Genomic DNA, 17,581 nt, shown 5'->3' with positions numbered 1-17,581 from the left:
CATGGCTTCCAGTGGCACTAGGTTACTGGTGTTTATTGATGATGTGACAGAGGACAGAAGGAGCCGGAAGCATTCTGTAGTGTATAGGGATACACTCTCTGCCCATGCAGATTCAGTCAAATGCAGCAAAGTTGATTGGGCGGTGCTTCATAGTATAAATTGACTATGACCTATTGCAAAAGCAACCCAGGAGTTTTTGAAGGTAAAAAGTTAAATTCTCTGCAATGGCCAAGTCGATTTTACCCGATTGAGCACAAATTTTACTTGCTGAAGGCAAAACTAAAGGCAGAAATGCCCACAAACAAACAACTGAAGTCAGCTGCAGTAAAGAGACCTGGCAAAGCATCATAAAGGAGGAAACCAAATCTTTGGTGATGTCCATGAGTTCCAGACTTAAGACAGTCATTACCTTAAAAGGATTCTCAACAAAATATTAAAAATTAATATTTTATTTATGATTATATTTATTTGTCCAAATTACATATGTGCACCTCAAAATGGGGGCAGTGTTGATAAAAATGTATGTAATTCCTAAGCATTTTACATTTTTGCTCAACCCCTTGAATTAAAGCTTAAATTCTGCACCTCAAGTTCATCTTGATGGATTCGTTTTAATTATATTCTGGTGGTATACAGAGCTGAAATTATTGAATTTTTTTCCCCAGACATTTTGGACACATGCACACACACACACAAACACACACATACATATACATATACATATTCAATAGCATTTTTTGTAGCCAAGACTTTATATGTCAATACAACATCTTTAAACACAGAGACTCAATAAAAATAAATCTTCTTTTAGAAATATCCCCTGCAGTAAGAAGAGTTATAACTGCCCTACTCTATTCTATATTTATCTAAGCAATGGATCGGACAATTTGATGGCTGACAGGATTGAACAAAGGATGTCTTGTCTCTCTTCATGTCATTTTAGTGCAATCAGACATGTACTGAATATGCTCTTTTGTTTCATCGGTGTGTCGTTAAGACGTGGGAGGCATTCTCTATGGCTGAATACAGCTTGATGAGTGTTCTGTCTTTAAATGGCTCCAGTATGTCAAAGGAAACTAAAGGAATTTAAGTTTTTTCTTCAGGTCACTTGCTTTGATACCATACTGCTGCCTTGTAGGAAAGATGGCACTGACCTGTGATGAATGATTTCCATGCATTTACAGCCAACATCAGTGACACAAAGTCATAACTTTCCCAGGAAGCACATCTAACTCTACCCATTCATGTCCAGGTTGTCCATGTTGTGGGTCAGAGGTTTTGCACAAAAAGGGTCACATTAGACTATTCTTTTTGAGGAGGCTTTGGACATTTCTTTCTGGAGTTTCCAGCTGGGAGCCCCGGTCACAGACACACCTGTCATTACAGTCTGTGTGCCAAAAAGCAAGGTAATTATTTCCATTTTAAACTTCTTGGTGTCAAAGAAAGATGCCTTCTTTCTCTTTCAGTCTCTCTCTTTATCTTTCCCAGACCACCTGATGCTGGAAGACCAGTTGATCTGCCTCTCTTTCCATCTGCCCTAGCAGTCCCTCGCTTCCCAGGCAATGACAGGCGCAGTTGCTGTGGTGATGGATGACTTTGTGTCGAGTGGTAGAGTTGGGGGGTCTTAGGTGAAACCACCTGTCTACGAAGGAAACCGAGAATGTAAGAGAGAAAAGGAGAGAGTGCATCTTTCTCTCTTTGACTGACAATCTATTGTCTTAACTCCTCTTTTCTTCCCAACACTTTTTATTTTTCATTTGAATTTAAACTAAGCCTGCTTTACATAAACAGAGTTTCCATCATTAAGACCAGAGCACCATCCTGTCCTAAACACATCTAGGTGTTTAACACTGTGATGCACTGTTAGCAACACAGTAAAATATGCCATTGCAATAATAAAATATGCAGCTTTAATTTGTTTAGAAATTATATATTGTGACGGGAGGAGCCAACGACAGACACAGTGGGCATGGCTTCAGGACTCGGAGAGGCTTTTATTAACAGAAAATCAAATAAAACGGGATAAAAGGTGGCCAAAGGGGGAGAGTGTCCAAAACAACAGGGAATCTGGTGTCCTCGTCATGCTGCGGGATTCGTGTGGGTCGGGCAGTGTTCATGGAGGAAGGGTCCAGGTAAGGGGTGGAATATGGCGGCCGTACGCGCTCCCCTCTTCGGTCCGGGGCGCGAGGGGCGGCGGCTTCCTCTAGCGGCCGCATCACTCTCGTTGGCCGCGGCGCTGCCAGGGGATGGACGGCCCGGCATCCACACACACACACACATACACACAATATAATAAAAAACTTATAAATTAATAATTGTATAAATGTGTAAAAAAAAAAAAAAATATATATATATATATATAACACTCTAATTACTGGGGAGTTTAATTAATTATAGGATTTTCTTTTCTGTTTTAGTCACTTTTGAACCAAGCATGAGCATGCAAACACACATACACAAGAAACAGATTAAAAACAACAACAACGACAACCCACCAGTAACCCCACACGCTGAGAGAGAAGCTCCTCATGCTGAAAGTCCCGGGAGTTCCTCTCCTGTCAAAAACCATCATTCTCAAGCTGCAGCTCTTTGACAGAAGCCCACAATCTAGCAGAAAACCCTGCACTCAGTGCAACAGAATGCACTTTGATACTGCAATACACATCAGAAGACCTTATCACTTTCTCTTCACTCGTGAGTTACAGTGTCATTGTTCAACACACTGTAGTCACATTATAAGACACTCAATTACTGTGCACTGAATGGAAACAGTAAGAGAGGAAAAAACAAGGGCATTCTGGGATAAACTAGACCAGTAAACCTTCAGTAGCAATGTATTGACCAAGAAAAATTCACAACCACAGTGAATGCAAGTATTATGAAGAACGGGCCAAACCGTATAGCCGTTAGATTAAAAAAAAAAAAAAAGTGTGTAAAATATGGATTTCTATGTAGGACAATGTTTTTTTGTTGTTGTTGTTTTTTTGTTTTTTTTTTGCATTTTATTAATTGCATTTAAAAAAAAATTGTTTTCTGTGAGACTGTTAATGAGCAAATACCGTTCATCCAATCAGAATTTGGATTCTGAATCTGTTTTATAACATCACATTACCTATGGGCATATTTCACTCCAAAGTGTTCAAGTGTTTGACAAAGTGTTCAAACATTTTTAGTCTTAAACCATTCAGTTTTAAAAACGAGCAGATATATTAGGGATCCACTGATAGACGCGACTTTCAGATGCTTTGTGTAAGCTCTTGGTGAAGAGCATGTGAAGTGATGATCATTGTAGCCAATCACAGACAAATCTGAACACATTGTCCAATCAGAGGTGTTCAAAAAGCTTGGGGGAAATGCTGGTTCGTAACATTTTTTTAATTAATTCAGTACTGACTGTAAACAAAATTCAGTACTTTTGACAACCCAAATTTCAATTAAAATAAAGGACACCCGGCTACTTTTTATAACGCCTACTATTTGAGACACCATCACATCAGGAGCACGATTATGTTGCCTAAGAATGCTGTCTAGGTAGGTTGCTCAGTACATTTGAAAAAAAACTTTCAAAGTCTGCCTGACACCTCACAGACACTTCTAAAGCACTTACAGACCCTTGTTCAACTTCATTCAGAATCTAACCTCACAGACCTTCAATCAGAATCATGTGGGAGAATGAGGTGCAGCTATTAAAAGACCAATGCGTGTCTAATTACGTGAGTTCAAACTTCCTGCCTGCATCTTTGCAATCAAGCTCACAAAAGCAAAAAGCGTTTAATAATGGTCAAAAAGAGAGTGTGATACTGGGTCAGCTGCCACATAATATATCAATTACAGCCTAACATGCCGCAGAACTAAATGGAAAACAGTGACCTAAATAAAAGGTGAAAATAAATTAATCGTGCCAGCAATTTTGACTTAACACACGTCTGGTCGGGGCTCGCACTGACAAATACAGTAATCCACTTTATCTTGATTGAACTAATATAGCCTTGCATAAATCATGTGACGCAGATATTCTGGATTGACCACTAAAAGTGCTGTTGTTTTATTGGACTGCTTTGTCTGTCTCTCGCATTTATCTCGGAGAGCAGTGAGAAACGTTAGCCAGAAACACAACCAAATCGATCAGGGCTGTACTTCGCCTGATTGGTGGCTGCGGAGGATGGGGCAAACCGATCGCCATGGCGATAGTAGTGACAGGCAGCGGGCGGTGACATGGCTGCTGTGACAGACCCTCATTAGCCCGTTGCCACGGGAGACGATGGGGTTTCTGGGTTTGAAGTGGAGGAAAAAAAGGGATGGAATAATGCAAGATGCAACAGATGTAAATAAATTGCTCACAATTGAGAAAAATACCAGATTTAACTTGAAGCTCATATATGATTTGAAAAGACTGCCACATTAATTTCCTTCTTATGTACATGCTCTGATCAAAACAATCCAGGCAGGAGAGCAGATATATATTTAAATGAATATTAATGAGCAGGAGATTTTCACACTGTTCCTCTCATATTTGGTTTAAATAAGGTGATTTGCTGTCTGTTGTGGGCTTTGATGAGCTGTGACAGTGTGTTAATTTGTATTTCTCTTGCACCTGCATTCTGCGAGTATGTGGAAGTGTTTCTCCATGCGGGTGTCTGTGTTGTGAGTAGCTGCTTACCAGTGACTCTTATTGATAAGGAATGAATGGCAGTAATTAGGATAGGAAGTATAGCTAATTGCACGCGAGGGCTCAGGGTAGACAGGGTGTGTGAATTGCCTCTTGAGTAACTAAAAATTCAGGTCTGTAGAAAGTGGAAAGCATAAATGCATTAATTAAGAAGAGCTTGTTTCGATAGCCTTTTGTACATGCTGTCCTATTATGTGGTTCCTCGTCAATTTAACCTTCATTTAAAAAGCCCTTCCAGTTAATGACGGATACTGACAGGAAAACAATAGTGGAAAATATATGACAAGCAAAGCGGCTTTTGTTTTAAAAATAGTGTCAAGTGTGCAGTAGTGATGTCACGGCCAGGCACGGCTAAGGGAAAAACTACATCTGTTTTCTTCATGATAATTATGGGTAGCTGTGGGAGAAATTTTGTGGAATAAAATAAAATAACTGTTGCCTATTCTTGTCATCCAGACAGGAAATGCATCATATGTCAGTAAATACATTTCAGTCAGGACCACTCTGTTCAAGTCAGAATATTGTAGACGTCCTGAACTTCGCTCTTAAGGGTTCAGATTCTGAGCTATCTACAGGCAAACCTCACTAAGGTTTGAACCCCCGAAGCCTAAGCAATTGCCAGATATTTTAATATGCACAGTTATATATATTCCAATTAGAGTAACACTAGACTGGATAATATTGAACAATCTGAGCAACTTGAGCTGGAAAGATGATATATCTCCATGGCGAGCAGTTAAGTGATCATGTATCTGTATAGGAGGAGTTGGGGATGAAGGAGGGTAATTGCGTGCCTGTGCGACAAACTATGGCAAGTGTGAGTACAGATGATTTTATATCTCTTATTAATTAGTGGGAGGAGTTACGATCAGCTGAGCATCACCTCATATGCAGTCACGCCATGAAGGATTCAGATTCTGAGCTATCCACAGGCGAACCTCATTGAGGTTTGAACCCCCCCAACACAAAGACGTAGTAAGTTCAACTCTAAGATCATTTAGGGAGTGCACTCCCTGTAAAAAATGTTTACAGCTGGTTCAAAAATGACTTTGGTCTATATAGGTAATGTTGCCCTTCATGACAACTGTGAGGGGAGTGGTATTTTTTTATAACTCATCCGTTTAAATTATATTAAGCCTTAAAGTTAATTAATGGCGTGGCCACTTTGAGTGACAGGTGGATTGCCACCATCGAGCTAGGTGGGCATGGTTTCAGTAACCACCTCCCACCTTTTTGCCCATTTTCGATTATCCTGGAGTGACATACTGCCAAGATGGTGACGGCCACCTATACCCTCTTTTGGCTTCAAAAACACTCTTTGAAAACTTATGGTTAACGTAACGGACACTACGTACATGTTTTTATACAGTTTATGGTCTATACTGGATGCGAAAGTTGTCGTGTGGTGCTGCGCCGCATTAGCTAAAGACTGTCTACACTGGAAGCACTGGAAGGGACGTTTGAAAATCATTTGAAATTTGTGTCAGCACATCATAAATAGAATGAGGCATCAGTTTACTGTCAGGGATTTGTGGTGTCATGCCCCACCGCATCCAGTGTAGACATCATCACTAATTATAATGAGTTCTATTGACTGATCTATATATAATGAATCTCTATTATAGATCAGTGGTTCTATAGTATTTTGTCACACCCCGCCACTCACATCTGGTGTAGACATGGTGTTAGGAATCGTTAGTTGTTTTCCCTTATAAGGATTCAAGCTTCGGGCACACCTCCCCCAATCTACTCGTCATGATGAAGATGAGAGTGGAACACCTTATATGGGCATTTCTCCTGGAAGAGCGTGCCCGCACCTGCATCGACTGGAGCAAGAGCGAGATCGTGCCCATCAACGATTTTCATCCGGTGACAGTGCTGAATGGGACTTGCTCAGGAAGAATAAAGATAATTTTGTTCAGCTTCCTAAAGAACCCAGCGTTATGTAAACAGTGGATACAGTTTGTTTTTCCAGGGCAGCAACGGAGTTTCACAAGTGTGTTTGTTGACGAATATTTTATGAACAAGGCCCAGTTCGACTTTTGATTTGCACATCGTTACTGAAACATGGAGGGGTCCCAGCTATAAAAGTTCCCGGTCATGATTCAGAAGTTTCATTAAAACACTCCACAGCTCAGTGAGCATATAAAGGTCACGACCTTTGAACCAGCCAGTGTGAATCCTGAATGACTAAATGATCTCAGAGGTCACAGGTTAAACAAAGACTCACATCATTAGTTTATCCTCAGCTCTCTTAGATTTAGTCTTATCACTGGTTCACATTTCAATCTACTTAAGAGGCCAGCAGAGCTTATGTGTGAGTGCTCTCACGCTCTTTCTCTAATGGGAGATTTAAGCTGTGTGTGCAAATGTGGAGATACAAATTCATTTTTGATCCATCTGCAAACCTTGCAGGCCTCTGCTGTAATCATTAGTGTATTCCAGCTGGACCCGGCCAGGATGAGATGATTACACTCCTTAAATGTCAGCTCTAATGACCTGCAATACACATAACAGTAATGTAACATTTCTCCATATGGTCAGTGTTTACATCTTGTTTTAGATGCTATCTGAAGTTTTTGGGACCTGATGTTGATACCTCATGGACACTTCTAAATACTGACTAAACTGTTGTGGCTTATCTTGTACATTATATCAAGTAATGGGAATTACTTGAATTGTAAATATTTGAATGAGTCCAGATTCTTAAAGGAATAGTTCTCCCAAAAAAAATAGAATTCTGTCATGAATTACTCATCTTCGATCATTTACAGACCATAAATTAAGATATTTTTGATAAAATAGACAGCAAGGGCACTACCATGGTCAAGGATATTGTAAAAAAAAAAAACAGCCATGTGACATCAGTGGTTCATTTGGAATTTCCCAAGATGAATGAAGGCCTTACAGGTTTGGAATGACATGAGGGTGAGTAAATTAATGATTTTTCATTTTTTGGTTAACTAACCCTTGGCGGAATTAATGATTAGTTTAATATCAAATGAGTAAATATCTGGGAAACAGAAATGTACTTTTATTAACAAATGATGACATTATTTTAATTAAGAATACATTTAGAATGACTGTTATTAAAGGTGAGTTTACAAAGTTTTTAGACATGGATGCAATCCAAGAACTGGTCTGAATGGATGCACGCATATATAATGTTTGTATAAAAATTTAAAACATATGTAAACACAAAAATTACTGTAAAAAAAAAAAAACAATTACATCAGAATACTTTATATAAATCATAAAGCATGTAATTAATTGTCTTCTGGTTTATTAAAGCTGTAGTGATGTTTACCAAGAAGGTATAAGAAACCGTAAATGTTCACTTCCCCGGGAACTGAAGAGAACATTTATAATGAAGCTGTCGGTTGATTTTGTGTTGTCATCATTGGGCTGCTGGCCATCGTATTTGCATGACGTTTTGTGTTTGTGTGTGTGTGTTTCCCAGCGTACTCATCTCACACTGGAATCACAATGCCATGACCTTCTCACTGCATATATTACAGTACTGCAGAGAGAGCGAGAGAATATGAAGGAAGCAGAAAGGGAGGGAAGGAACTGAAATTGAAATCTGTTTTTATCACTAGGCTCTTAAATTAAGGATTCCACAGACAGCTTGTTAGCTTCATTGTCTTGGCTCTCTCTTTTTCCGGAACAATTACGGAAGACAATACCTTCCTAGACTGGGCGGCTGCCAGTGGGACGGGAGCATTTTTTTTCCCTTCTAGTGATTTCTACTGCTGGTGTTGCCACACAAATCCAACAGAACAAAGCAGCTGTGCTGAGGTGCTAGCTTATTCTCCCAGAACCCTCCGCAACACCCAGAAATCTAAGACGAGAGACAATAACGATTTTGCCTGAGCAATGAATGAAATATAAAAATTAAAAACGTGGTGGACTGAGTCATTTCTGGCTGAACTGAACAGGCGATTTGAAGCGATGGCCTTGAGTGTGGTGCAGTATTCAGTTTAAGCATGGACGCAAGCCTTAAGATACTCCACCCCAAAATGAAAATGTTGTCCCAAACCCATAAAAGCTTTGTTTGTCTTAGGAACAAAATGTAAGATATTTTTTAATGTAAACCAGGAGGCTTGTGACTATCCCATTGACTGCCAAGTAAAATAACACTGTCAAGGTACAGAAAAGTATGATAAGCATCGTCAGAATACTCCATCTGCCATCAATTGTTTAACTGTAACGTTATGAAGCGACAATAATACTTTTTTAAGTGAATAAAACAAAAATATCTACTTTATTCAACAGTTTATTTCCTCTTTGTCCCTCCACATCACTGTACTACCATTTTGAAGAATATGAGCTGAATACAAGCAGCGTACGTTATTCTGTGTCAGCCGCACCACAAGGATACGTTTACTATGTGTATTTACGTTTTTGTGTGAAAGAAAACAGCGCATATATGCAGCGCGGCTGACACAGACGAGCGTACGCGCTACGGTGATGCGGAGAGATACAGTAAAAAAAGATTATATTACAAAGATCATATTTTAAATGTGGAATTAAATTTATATAAATATATTAAATGTGGAACATAAAAAAGTGTTTGTGGCTCGTCTGCCAGTGGGTATGCTGTAAACAACTGCTAATCAATCAAATCAATCATTAATCAAAACCAGTGACTCTGTGCTGCTTGTAACAGGATGATAACATTATCAGGAATAATGCAATGATGTAAAACCAAGTCATGAATCTTTTTCCACACAAATAAGAATAAGCTCTCTGACATAATTTCCAGACTGAATTATGCCCTATATTCAATCTCGAATCATTTAGAACAATGTTTAGTTTTAATTCATTAATTCATTATGAATTATGAACTTGTAGTAGAGATGATTCAGACTTTCAGTTGTTACATTTTTAGCCATAGCACGTAAACTCACATTCTTTTTTTGTTTTGTTCTGTTTGTTTTTTTTTTTTCTGTCAAAGTCTTTATTATAAGCCAAAATTGCTTTCTTTTCAGACATAAACTGAAACTGAATTGAATCAATGGACAGGTCAAGGGGGCACAGACATTTTGGGAACAGACTGAAAATTAAACAACTGATTCTTCTGAAAAAGGTATTGTTTTTTGCCACTTATATGTGCAGTTGTGAAATATATATGATATTTACTTACATTTTAATGATTAGTGGTCACTAAAAAGTACAAATTTTGGTGTGTCACTCAACAAGGTTTTAAATCTTAAATTCCAGTGCATTTTTAGAATGATGGTTTTTGATTTATGAATATTTTAATGTCTATATTTAACATAAACATTAAAGTCAACATTAAAATATTGCTTGACAACACAATTTACAAATAGTTAGAACACAAACTGATAATGATGCTAACAAGCTGCTACATACAGACTACAACAAGGATGTAAATTTATGTACTTGAAGATTCAGACAATCAATACAGTCCTTATATAGCAAATAGCAATAATAATAAACAGCTTCAAAATAATAAATTCCATAAGAAAACTGGAGAATTATTTTACAGTCACCGTTATGGTGATTAGTGCAAAAAGCAAGCTAGTGATTTCAGTTGAATTTATTACATAAAACAACACTATTTTATATCACTTATGTCAGTTCAGTATGTTTACTATGAAATAAAGTTAATTTATTGTGACGACAACATTACATGGCGACAATTTCTTGGTTATCAAATAACCATCTTGTTGATTATCTTGTTTTCCAATCCATCTTTTTCAGAGAACAAAGAAAAAACACAAACAAGGAAAAAAAGAGTTATGGGATGCCGTCAACCATCTAAATCAAATGTCTACCTTTTCTGTGTAATTTGTGAGGTGACAGGTGCCATCTCCTCACATCTCTTATTCTCTGTGGGTGTTTATGTGTGCACACACCAGCTTTCATTTTCATTATGTATTGGCAAAATGTTGTCGCCAAAAGTTTAAAAGCTGCAACTTCAACAGAGCGACACAGTCAGCATACAAAGTTATTGAGCACTTTAAGAAATTGTGGTGGGTTGGAACTTCTTAATGGCTCCATAAAGCAGAGATCTGGGGTGCAGGAGTCACTATATCACTGTGGTTTAGCCTCACCTCCCTCACGAGGGAAACGACTGCAAAACAAATGGGGCTCAGACAAAGTCATATTTTATGGCTAACGTAAAAGTGCCCTGAAGCTGCACCAACAGCAAGACACTGCCAATGTCAGAGAATGCGCTTCTTCAAGGATAAAGCCTTTCCCTGCCTCACCAAGCTTCCTCCCGCACCAATAATTCCTGCCTCGATCCAGCAGGCAACAGACGGTATACGAGTCATTAGTCATTTTTAGTTTCTTACACATACACTGTTGAACACAGCCGAGGTTTAGAGGGGATCAAAGATGACAGCAAGGTGTGTGTGTGTGCGTGTGCGTGTCTGACATAAACCGACACTCCAAACGTGTCAGCTGGTTTTTGAATAAGCTGAAAAGAAACAACAGCAGATGTTCAGTATTACAGTCAGTAAATTAATGACAATAATTCCAAAAACTCCCAGACACTTATTGTTTAACTAGACTAGGAATTTTAAAGCAGTTTAAATAATTGTCATTTAGTCCAGGATAAAGCTGAACCAGGATATAACAAACACTTGTGGGTCACTCTAAAAAAAAAAAAGAAAAAAAAAAAAAGATCACAAAGTGAATGTCTTACAAAGTGAAAAAGTATATAAATAAATGAAAAAAATAAGTTTGATGTTTCTCTAATGAAAGTACATTTCACATTATTACTAAGCATAAAACACTTTTTTATTTAACTGGTAAAAGAAGAATGTAACACTGATCACAAATGCTTTAAAAAATGTATCTCAAAAAGAAATCGAAATGTAAAAAAAAAAGAGGCTATCAATAACACCAAATCATTTTCCTCAATGAAAAGCTTTTACATCAACATTAACCATATATATCATGACATTTAAATGAACAATATGGGAAAAAATACATTCAAATGTAAATTAATACCTTTTTCAATAGACAAAAAAAAAAAAAGGATTAATAAAAAATTTGCATTTTCAAAATAAAAAGTTAACACAATTAACACCAATGAAATAGAGTAAAATAAAAAGATATCTTTAAATAAATATTGATATCATTAATGGATAATATTGTAAAATGTGGACTAAAATGTAACCCCAGAAAACAAAATGATTTAAAATAACTATAAATGTCACATTATACCTTATGAAAGGAACAAAGAGTTTTTCAGGTACTTGACAAATACATTTTAACGTTTTTTTGATTATTCAAGATCTTTTTTCATGACTGAATATTCAAGTGATGTTACCACATTTTTTGAATGACGCATGTGAGAAAATCAGATCAAGACTTATCAACAGATACAAAAACAGAACAATAAAAAAGGTCTATGCGCCGAGGTGGATATCAGTTGCTGTTCTGGGCTGCTAGTCCAATATGTTAACAGCACAGCTTGGATGGGTCTTGTCATTTTTGAACTGGAATATTTTGTGCATTGATAAAAGGATCTGGACATTGAGCTTTTGTGAGAAAAACGACTGCAATATCCGTCCTGCTGTTGTATCAAGACAATATTCTACAATAGTCTTTTCATTAGAGAAATTTCACATCCCTGGCGTGTCTAATCAGGCCTTCCTCTTTTATGCTGACAAAAGCCTGTCGTTCTGGAGGTCTCCCAAATGCAACTGGGGTTGAACAAAAGACCTCTCAGCTCAGATATGAAAGATTTCATTGTTCCCAGTGCAATCAGTCATCTTTATGACAGCTCATTAGGAGATGGACAGGAAGTTGCCATATTTGGCAGCCAGCATGTTTATCTCCTTGGTTTTTAATAAGACAGTTATCTGAACGATCTAGACTTTCATTGAGTCTTTATGGGAATGTTGGAGTCTTTTGTTTTGCGGGTTTTGACTGTGCTTACTTCACATAATTCACATCACATTCACTGCACATATATTAACAGTTATAGTGAGTTCCTATCTCACACTACCATCACATTTTAGATGGTTAGAAGGCCATGCAACAGGATTTACACACTGCTGCAAGGATAGAAAACAAGACTCTTTCGCCGAAACTTGATGCAACAAATATAGGAAGGTATTTCTCAACAAAAGGATTTAAGAAGCTTTTCTGTTTTGTTCACTTGTTCCCAGATAAGAACACGATTGTCCTTCAGAATCCGTACTTAAAGTGATTCTTTTCAAACCTGTCTGTTTCTTCTGAATCAATTCGCCTGTCTCACATCTCGCATGTCTCTCTGAAACAGAGTAGAATAGCCCCACACCTGAAGCAATCCCAGGATGTTTCAGATCTTAGTAATCCTTTGTGAGACTGGAAAAAGCTGCACGGAAGTGCAAAGATGTGGCCTTCATGTTAAATAGATGAAACTAAGTAAAACTTCAGGGACAAGTATGTAATTGAAACCTTCTAAGGGTTAAGAGAGAGTTGGCAAGAGAAGGAAGAGAGAGAGAGACTCAATTTCATGGAAACACTGCATTTTGCAAAAGTCTTTTTCAGTAGTGAAGAGGAAATTCAAGTTTCCACATGCTGATTTAAAGTGCAATAGCACTCTCCCATACAGTCACAATATAGTTACTGGATGAATGATATACGTATATGGCTCAATACAGTATGTAAATAAACAGTTACCGCTTAAATATAGCATAGGGGGTTGGAATTTAACACAATTAAACATATAGATGCAACTCAATGCATTTAGGCATCTAGATGTGGTGAAGACAACTTGCTGAAGTTCTACTGAGCATCAGAATGAGGAAGAAAAGGGATTTAAGTGACTTTGAATGTGGGGTGGTTGTTGGTCCCAGACAGCTGGTCTGAGTATTTCAAAAACTGCTGATCTACTGGGATTTTCACGCATAACCATCTCTAGGGTTTACAGAGAATGGTCTGAAAAAGAGAAAATATCCAGTGAGTGGCAGTTCTGAGGACGTTCGGTGCCTTGTTGATGTCAGAGGTCAGAGGAGAATGGGCAGACTGGTTAGAGATGATAGAAAGGCAACAGTAACACAAATAACCATTATTATATTTTTATGACATAAGATACACAGAGCTAAACTCTCAAGACGAGACTTATGTTACTAAATAAATACACGATTGTGATAGAGAATAAGAAGCTGACGTCTGATTTCACATATATGGTAACGTTAATGGCTAGCTTGCAAAGTCTTTTGCATTGCTTATAAATATTTCTGTCTTGTATGGTCACTATAATCCACAGCAGATCAAGTTATTTCAAACACTCGCTGCTAACTGAATGTGAGTTTTTAGCTCAACTTATTTAAAAAAGTCTTTAATGCTGGTGTTATGGCTGTTAGCTTTCTGAAATGACCCGTGGTGCAGAAGCTCTCCAGACGCGGAATAAACTCCACCTTTGTCCTTAACCACTCTTCTAGCCCCGGCTGGTCTGCGTTTGCAAAAGGTTTTTGTTGGGCCAAAAAACCCGGGCCATTGGCCCCGAGGAAGCACCGACGAGGCATGATGAAGCCCCGGGAGTGACAGTGGAAATGCCCTGGCAAGCCCGCTTTTGGCCCAACAGTGGAAACGCGGCTAATGAGTTCACTTTACTCAAATGGCCTCCACAGTCACCAGATCTCAGTCCAATAGAGCAGCTTTGGGATGTGTTGTAACGGGAGATTCGCATCATGGATGTGCAGCCGACAAATCTGCAGCAACTGCAGCGTGATGTTATCATGTCAATATGGACCAAAATCTCTGAGGAATGTTTCCAACACCTTGTTGAATCTATGCCATAAATAATTAAGCATACCTAATAAAGTGGCCAGTGAGTGAGTGTGTGTGCGTGTATATTGTATATATATATATATATATATATATATATATATATATATATATATACACACAAAATTATTATTATTATTCTTGTAAATATTTAGCTACAGAGTAAAGTAAAATCATAATTCTAGTCATTATAATTCCGGTCTTAATAAGAAAATTAATTGAAAAGTACATATGAGATTTGATGTTTTCACTACATTTAATTTAATTACATTTTTATTAATCTCTCATACTCAGATGAGCAAATATGTCTGCTTAAGAAAAAAAAATTAAAAAGTGAGGGAAAACTAAAAATAAATGTATTTTAAATGAGAAGCAAAGACAGAAGGATAAAAAACAACAATTTTGCTGGAGGGCCATTTTCCCGGTTCCCTATGAAAAGGTCAGCTGGCTGGTTCATGTATTAAAATGTGACTACTGATAATTGGTTTTTTATCATTCATTAAAATTTACAATGCTCCAAGGCACAAAACTATTACCGAAAACATTTTGCTGAAGTCTAAGTCCTTTCTGACTGAGAAGTACATTTTGTCCATCCTTACCTTCTCTCCTCCACACTCATCCCTGTCTCCTTTATTATTGAGTATGTAATTAAGTTACTTCTGTCCTTTTCCTGCCTCTATCACATTCCCTTTATTCTACTCCCTCTCTCTCTCTCTCTCTCTCTCTCTCTCTCTCTCTCGTCACACCGACTGTCGGGTTTTGTGCGTTTTGTTGGCCACTTGCCCTTTTAAGCTGGACTAGAATGAAGGCACTTTTGTAGCAGTAAATAAATGAGTCATACTGTTTGTGCGGAAAGGCAGATCTCTGACATCTACATCTATATCCTTAAAATAACACTCTGTAACAATACTGTCTTTTTTGTCATTCGTTCATTGTCTTTTCAACTGACGGAAATGTTATACTAAAGTTTATCCTGTCACCTTAAGATATATGGATGGATCATGGATCAAGTGTTGGCTAATATTTAAGCCCTTAAGCACATAAAAGTCCATAAAATACAGTTTAGCAGAATGAAGATCATAAAATAAAGTTTTCTGGTGTATCTTACCTGATGGGAGAGAGATGACATCATCCCGACCATAACAGATGGGGTCGGGCGGGGCGGTCACGTCAGGCTGTGCCCTGTAGTGTGTGTGTGTGTGTGTGTGTGTGTATGTGTGCGTGTTTGACGAGTTGCAGCTGCCTGACTTTGGCTGAAGACTCAATGATGCAGGAACAATTCTAGGGGAATTGTGGGTAATTGTGAAGCATCTGGTGTGGGACGCTGGATCTGTTGTCTGGGGGAACACATAGAGAAGCAAGTGAGGTGTGTGTGTTTGTGTGTGTGTGTGTGAATACATTAAACTGTTTTAGTGCTTTAGGGAATGAATGTGGCCTTCATTTACATGAACATGCATGTATTTAAAGGCACAATTTATTATGTTCATAAATATGATATAAATATCCCTCTTGCTGTGCTCAGTAAAATCAAAGTACTGATTGAAGACATGAAAGATTCATGCTTCAAATGAAGGAACTTAATTCTGTACGTCAAACATAAAATGTATGCCAATGGTGAATCAATTGAATGATTAGAGTATCAGCAGGCATGATATAAAAATAAATAAATAATAATAATATATATAATTCTAACATATATATGTGTGTGTGTGTGTGTGTGTGTGTGCATGTTTGTGTGACATATCAGGACATAACTTTGTATAATGACATGGGTATGACACAGGTATTACAAGGAGAGAATGACTTATGAGTACATAACCCATGTCCCCATTTTTCAAAACGCTTATAAATCACACAGAATGAGCTTTTTTGAGAAAGTAAAAATGCACAGTTTCCTTTTAGGGTTAGGTGTAGGGCCATAGAACATACAGTTTGTAAAGTATAAAAATCATAACGCCTATGGGATGTCCCCACTTTTCACAAAAACAAACATGTGTGTGTGTGAGTGTGTGTGGGTGTGGGTGTGCATGTTTTACGTTAAAAATAAGATATAAATATCCAATTACCCTAGCTGTGCTTTACAAAATCAGATGTGTAGACATAAGATAATTTTTGGGTTTAAATTAAACTTAATTCACTACATCAAATATAAAATTATAATTGAATAAATGCAATGAATAGAATATTAGCAATAATAATATTATAGAAAAATACATTATAATTATATAAAAAACAACAACAACAAACAAACAAAAAAATTGCACTCTCTTATGATTTAATCCATGCACTATGTTGCAGTTTATAATAAAAAATACCAGTCAAATGGTCTTTAGTTTGTAACCAAAGCCAATTTTTGATAGTTTACGAAGTTTGGCAGACATTAACTTTGAACCTTGCACACCCACACATGAAAACACACACACAAGCCCACACACAATTTCATTTTTACCATCTCGCGGTTCATATATGAATTCCTCACAGAGCAGTGATGAGCTCAGAGACTGAAGAAGCCATAGAGACGTCTGTCTGTGTAAGGAAGGATAGGACCCTGGTGTTATTTCAGATGCACAGATGTTAGTGATTGGCAAATGACCTCTTCCGATGTGAAAGCTTTGCATCTCACAGTTAGAGGAAAAGAGAAGACCATTATGACATCTGGTCTGTCTTAAGAATTTAAAAGAGGCTTAAAACGCCTCAACTCTCTCATTGAAAAGACCTATACTTTTGAGTGAATTGCTTCACAAACAAAACATTTACAGTAGCTATTTGAGTCCTCATGCCTTTGGCCTCTTTCATAGCAAAATATTTGGTTAAACACAGTTATTCATCAGCGGTTATGTTTACAATATTGATTTAGTATTCATTTATGTTTCAGGTTTTAAATTACAACCTAACAGAGATTAAAAAAAATAATAATAATTTATTCAAAACCCTGCATTGTTTTTAAGACAGAGAAAAACAGCTCGGAATTATGTTTATATACTTGTATTTACTGCAGCTTACTTTTTTTTCTTTACTAGTTTTTAAGTGGACTATATCTACCTATTTAAAAAAAAGAAAAGAAAAAACTAAGAAGAAGAAGAGTAGCTTGACTATAGGTGAACTGCTTTAAAATAAGAAGTTTTGGAAAATACAGTAACAAAGTTTCTTCCTCAA

Source organism: Carassius auratus, chromosome 17 (genome assembly GCF_003368295.1).
Source record: "Carassius auratus strain Wakin chromosome 17, ASM336829v1, whole genome shotgun sequence".
In the NCBI taxonomy this organism is placed as follows: domain Eukaryota; kingdom Metazoa; phylum Chordata; class Actinopteri; order Cypriniformes; family Cyprinidae; genus Carassius; species Carassius auratus.
This window is presented reverse-complemented; position numbering follows the sequence as displayed.